At 43.1% G+C, this 6,709-nt stretch overlaps 1 pseudogene; it reads right to left on the bottom strand.

The window, feature by feature from the left end:
• Positions 1-1,508: 1,508 nt before the first annotated feature.
• On the bottom strand, positions 1,509-5,361 carry LOC135276380 (E3 ubiquitin-protein ligase RMND5A-like; annotated as a pseudogene).
• Between the last annotated feature and the right edge of the window lie 1,348 nt (positions 5,362-6,709).

Below are 6,709 nucleotides of genomic sequence, written 5' to 3'. Positions count from 1 at the left end.
CTAACTGCCTCATCTGCTATTAAAATACATTTGTCATTCTATTTTTGTTATCTATGCTATTGTAGTTCATTAAGAACAGTTCATGAAACTTGTACCGGCTTATGGTAAATATCAGTATACCACACAAAACCTGCTGCAGCTAGACAGGCTTATGAAACACCAAACCTATGTGTTCCTTGCTAACATTCCCTCAAGACCACAGCATTCTAGTGTTACCAGAGACAATGTACGTATAGTTAAGTGATGAAAGGTATTTGGTTTGTGTCGTCACCTTCTACATCATAGTGATGAAACTAACCCAACTATGCCTCCATGCCTTCCCTGAAAATAACCTGAGTTGGCTGACTAAACAGACTGAGCAGCGTGGCTGTCAGTCCACTTTATCAGAGGTTGAGCTGGAAAACCAGAGGGCTAATGCAGTCTACCAGCAGCTTGTCTTGTGCGGTTAACCAAGAGGTCTTGGTTGCTGCAGTATCCACTGTCCCAAAGGCCAAGCCACTGAGGTGGAAATCATTCACAGCATAAACAACACTGAACTTAAGCTGCCTAACCTGCGGGACTACCTGGAGAGGACAAAAGAGGATCCTCATTCCCCACAACATGTGCTGTAGGTTTTAGTGTCTCTGTATACATTAGCTGCTACAGAAAAGTTAAGATTTACTTCACAACTTTCTTATTTTCAATTAAATGTTCATACAGTCAAAAAATACACTCCCTATGAATATGAGGTGGCTCTTTTCTTCAAAATTTTTAAAATAAAGAGGCACAGATACCCATTTATTTATGTATTAGAAGTCTCATATAATCATCAATAAAACAACAGAAATAGCATCTGTGATGATCACACAACAGAGGAAAAAAGATCAAGAGACAACCTTAGTGACTATAAAACTGTATTTGAACACTCAGATGCTCTGGCTAAGTCAGAATCTAAAGACTTGCTAATAAGGTTTTATGGGTGTAGCATAGTCTCATGGCCTTTGTCTACAACTGATATGTGGAAACAGTTCCCAGGAAAATTTTAGAAACCATTCTGAAATTCTGTCTTCGATGTACCTTATAATTAAATGTGACTGTTAAATCTTGCCTCTGTCATTATCTTTTTTAAGTGGAGGCACAGAGAGACAAAAAGCATCCTCCTGTACTGCTGACATGCAAAAAGCATCAGCGATGAAAGGGTCATGACAGCATTTATGATGGAGTTTCTAGGGCAGGGAGGACAGAATGCTGAATCTCAGCATCTTTGGTTAAGGTCTGACCTCTTTAAATCCACCTCTCCCTCCCATTTAGTCTCATGAATTTTAGGTCTATGCACTTAGGGATGGTCATGAGACATAATTTCTATGTAAAATTGTCAGATTCATGAGTTGCAGATTTTTTGGCCCTCATCATGCCCGGGTGAGAACAAGGACCTTACACAGAAAGTTGCAAAGTCAAATGCTTCAATTAAAGCATGTTCTTTTTAAAGTTTTCATGAACTGCACAAGAAAACTGTCAACAGTTTGTTGACTCCCAACATTAGGAGAGGGATAAGGCTGAGCTCTGGCTTTTGTCCTTAAAAGTGGCCCAAGCTGACTGTATGAAGTGTTCAGTCACCAAACACATTTACCACCAGCCTTCAGAGTACATCTGTCTCATTCAAACCTTATATGAAGCCTAAATGTTGTGTAGGTATATGGGGTGGAAAGATGAGCATGAGCAAACCTTGGCCTAGGGAGGAAAGGGTAAAAAACAAAAACAAAAACAAAAAAACAATACTCTAGGTTTTAATTCAAAGGAATAAATAAATAAATAAATATATATAATAAACTGGTTTACACCCTTGGTCAGACTGTTGCCTGGAATTCTCCACCTTCTCTTTCACAGTCCAGAGTTTGTCTCTATTCTCTTCCTTCACTGCTTTAGCAAAAAGAGGAGGAACTTCAAAGAGCATTCCAACAGTGAGGCAGAATCATGGGGCAAAAGTCGCTATGGGGCCAGACTGAGGTTGGACCAGACAAGCACTCTGAGCTGGGCCAATCCTGACCACTGGAGAACCCACATAGCAAGCAGTAGCCATCCACATAGGCCTAGCTGCACAGTAGGCAAACAGGGCTTCCCCGCAGCACTCTTTTGCTTCACAAACAAATCCCAGCTCTCCCAGGTAAACAGTTCAGAAAAACCATCCAGGCTGGTGTAGTACTGTAAATGCTACCAGTTTCTAATTAGCACCAAATCTGTGATTGCCCTCCCTCAAACTAAGTCCATTTGTAGTTTAAAATGTGAAGTGCAACATTTCTCTTTGCTTCTGTTTTCTTCTTTTTTCATTTTCTTATGAAAGTATTCCTATTGATATTCACTCCACGTCAGATGAAATAAAGTCACAAAATATTTGGTGATTTCCAAGTAACATTCTTCTTATAATGAAGTAACTTCATGGGCTTCAGTCAGAACTATGTCCACAGAAGTCTTTTCCATGTAGTTCATCATAGAGAGAGACTCTTACACATGGCTATTTCTGGACAGTGCATTAAATGAAGATACCTCACAAGAGAAAACATCATTATCTGTATCCATTAGATTAATATACAGATTCACAGTAATGAAATGATACACTTTGCAGAAGAGAGGCATCGAACATTATTCTATTCAAACACAAAAACAGCAATAAACATTCTGCACTACAGAAAATTTGCTAACTTCTAACTTTAAAGATTTAAAGTGATGGGTCTGGTAACTGCGTTTTAGAACTGGAACATGCTGCTTTCCTTCCAGATACACAATGTTTGATGCTGGTGCACATACATATACACATGCACAACACTGTGTCTGCAATGATATAATAGGGCCACCAAGACCGAGAGAGCAAATATCAACTTAAGAACACCGCTAACTTTAGAATTTCATTTATTAAACATACTTTTAAAACAAGCACCTATTGGCAATAAAGCAAAAAAAAAAACAAACAACAACAAAAAAAACAAATAATAGTACTCCTTCCACTCTAACAGAAGACTTCTCACACCAGCTGGTTAAACAATGAAATTTTTAACACACAGCCTGCTGGGGCTGCAGGCAGAGCTAAAATGCAGGTGTGTTGACTTCTTGGAGCTGAAGCAGAGGAAAACATCAAAAAGCAAATCTGGAATCTATCACAGTTTTCTTCCTTAAGCAAATAAAAATGCAAATTAGTTTCATAACCATCATTCATCAAACTTTTTCTGAAAACTTTTCATTTAATTATGTATACTGTAAGGCCGATTGCCTCTCCGGGAGCTCAGACATACACCCTCCCCCCCTTTTTTCTGGAAAGCTCGGACAAGCTCAGGCATGTTCCCTTCTCCCTTTCTCGCACAGCCTGGCTTTCCCTTAAAGAACCCACTATGCAAGCAGGGTCTTGTGATTCTAGCCAATAGCAGCCAAGTCTTTCTAGCCAATAGCAGCTGAGTCTTTCTAGCCAATAGCAGCCAAGTCCTGTATACAAACAAAGGCTTCTAAACTCACCCAATAGTAGCCCTGCTCTCCCACAACCAATCGAGCTCCTTCACTCCCTATAAAAACCGCTGTCTGAGAGGCGTCCGTGCGACTTCTCGGGCCCCTCCTGTTGGACCGCAAAACCTTGCCTGGGAGCCTGAATAAATTCCTTTATACTGGATCTTCTTGTGTTGGCCTCAGTTTCTTCATTTTAAACTCGGCAAGAACCCAAGAACAAACCTCACATATACATAACAGAAAATAAAACTTTTTCACAAACACACTCAAGGCTTACAATTATCAAGAAAATGACAAAAGTAAAAGCAGGAGAAATATTAAACACATGGTGGGGAGGTCAATTTCCGTTTCTGCTCTTAAGAAGTAAAAAAACACCATATAATTAAGTACAAAAACCTGCACTGGATGACAACTGCTGGTGTATTTACTTGATCGGAAATGAAGACCAAGAATATAATAAAGCCCTACGATAATATTCACTGGGAGCGCTCCCCTCAGTGTGTGCACACTAACAGGTTGGCAAAGTTTCTGGAGCATTAGCTTATAGAAACATGGGAGTCCTTGGCTAGCTGCATTATATGAAATGTTCTCTTCTGAAATGCGCCCACAATTCAGTTTCACTTACAAATTGCAAACTAAAGTTATCTCTTCAGAAAAATATCTGTTCAGCATCTCCTGGGCTTTCTTCCATTGGACAGTATGGATATTTTAATTTGCTACCATTAAACATTTTATTCAGGCCATCTCTTGATATAATATGACCACAGACCAATTTCATGGGTGGATTGTTATCTGTTTGCTGATGAAGAATGGGGCAGGCAAATATAGAGGGATATAAGCACTTTTTTACCAAGGTCCACTTCAATAGGTAATTCATCTTTCTGGTTCCAAACTTCAGTGCACTGCCCTTGTTCCACCATGGCTTTGATGTTAATTAAAGCTGGCAGTGCCACACAACCTGCTGACAAACTGACACTGAGAGGGGACTCCACGGAGAGCCCCAGGAGGGCACAAGCATCCCGTGTAAAGATGTCACAGATATCAGCCTACTGGTTTGCATAAAGTAGGTGAACGTATGGTGAGTTCTCGATCCTTCGTCTCAGGTACACAGGGCTTCCCATCAAAACCTGAATGCCTTTTCGATGATTTAGGGCAAATGACTGAAAATTTTTAGCATATTGTAATGACTCTTGCTGATTTGTGGTGCCACCCATTAATAAGCTAATAAAATACAGTCTGTGTAGCTTAAATTCCAAGGAGTTGTTTTGAGCTATAAGCATTTCCCGGTTTGATACTGCCCACTCCAGAGCCGGTCTCAGAACTCTGACCTTTAATGCCTCTAATATTCTATTTAACTCCACAAATGGTTCTTTCTGACCTAGGTCTACAGAAAGACCAGATTCCTGACAGAGCTCCTCAGCTACATCCAGCATTCCTTGTCGAAAGAAGTGCTCCGCCATCACCTCATTGAGAAGTCACTGGCTGTCTGCCTGCCAGCAGCCATCTATTCCCGCACTGCTAATGTCAGAATCAAAATTCTTATCAATGGCTTTTCCAACACGAGAAACACTGCTGTGGATGTCTTTGTGGTCGGAGGCCAATTTTTGAACGGTATCCTTTATTCTTTTACAGCACTGTGTCAAAACAAGGGAAATTGTCCCTGATAATTCAGCATCTTGGCCTGGCTCTGCAGGATCTCATGCTTGAGGCCACCGGTGTAGTCGATGAGCTCCTCCAGGCCGCGCTCGCACAGCTGCCCGTAGCCCGAGAACTTGTGCAGCACCTTCTCCAGCTCGCGCTCCACCATCACGCATTGATCCATGCAGAGGCGGCGAGGGCCGGGGACTCTGCCGAGGCCGCGTTCTTCTCCTCGCCCCCCGGCGTGTCGCCGCTGCCCCCGTTCGCTTACTCCACCCGGCCCCGCGTCCCTGGGCCCCGCTCATGGCGTTCGAGTGCCTGTGGCTGCGCAGCAGATTGTTTTTGTTTTCATGGAAACTGACCGATGACCCGGTTCTCCCGGGCGGCACCAAGCGCCGCCTACTGCCCCAACCCAGCACTACCTGAAGTGCCTGCAAAACCCCGGGGGCCTGGCCCCGCCCAGTCCCGCTGCACATTCCCCATCCCCTCCCCAATCCCAAGTGCCTTCCTGCCCTAGGGATCCCCAAGTGCCTGCCCCTCCCCAGAGTATTAACGCTCCAAGAGTATTATTAACGCTGCCATACCTCAATCTAAACCTGTCAGGGCCCCAGCCCACTCTACCCGCCAACAGCTTCTACCAGTCCCACAGCCTCATCAGCTCTCTTTGTCGTCTTTTGATACTATCTTCCCCCACCCACAGCTACCCATGGGGGCTGCAGAGTTGTAAGCTCCAAACAGGCCATGCTCCAATAAAAATGATTCTACCTACAACCTCTTAAAAAAAATTTTTTTTAAATTTTTTTGATAGAATAGTAAATTAAAATTTTCTCACATGAATAACAATATGGCTTAGCATTTTTATTGATTTATTTTAAATATGCAACTTTGGAACAAACCTGCAATCATTATTCTTGAATCAGCATTAAGGGCTGAGTATCCACAGTGCCGTCAGCTCACCGTCTGCAGGTGCGCCTGTGCTTGGTCGGGGCCGCTTCTTGACTTGCTGCTGGTCTCGGGCTGTATAGATTCTTGAAGGAGGAAAATGCTTTTCTCCTCAAATTCATCAGCTAAAAACCTGGGAAATGCACTCACAGTAAAGAGAGCTGCTGACATCTCATTGGCACACCAGAGGAAATGGATCATAATTGATGCAGAGCTCAAATGGTGGATCCCACTGCACAGACTCCCCGACACAGCCTCTGAGCCGACGCTGGGCTTTCAGAAGATCTTGGGTTTTCACGTGCACTTGAAACACCTAATAGAAAGGTTGTGTGGAAAATGCCTTTATGTAGATGAGACTGTCCAGAAAGACAGCTGAGCAGAGTGACTGAGCATGGGAGCTGGGGCCTGAGGGCTTGGGCTCAATCCCACTTAGAGCCATGAGAACCGGGGACCATCCTGCAACCCCTCAGCCTGCAGTTCTCTGCACTGCCATCTAAACACTTTAATAGGGCTGACTGGTTAGCATGATGAGGCCGAAGATCATTGAACAGAGTTAAAGCTTTAGAAAAAGTGGCTGATTCTTCAGTGCTCCACAATCCCTCCATCATTAAATGCCTGAGAGAAGAAGCTGCACACTTGACAGTGAGTGACCAGAGAG

The sequence above is a fragment of the Aotus nancymaae genome, unplaced genomic scaffold (genome assembly GCF_030222135.1).
Source record: "Aotus nancymaae isolate 86718 unplaced genomic scaffold, 86718_ANA_hifiasm-v0.15.2.pri h1tg000022l_1, whole genome shotgun sequence".
NCBI classification, from domain to species: Eukaryota; Metazoa; Chordata; class Mammalia; order Primates; family Aotidae; genus Aotus; species Aotus nancymaae.
Note: the sequence above shows the minus strand (reverse complement) of the source record. Positions and strands in the feature narration are given on the sequence as shown.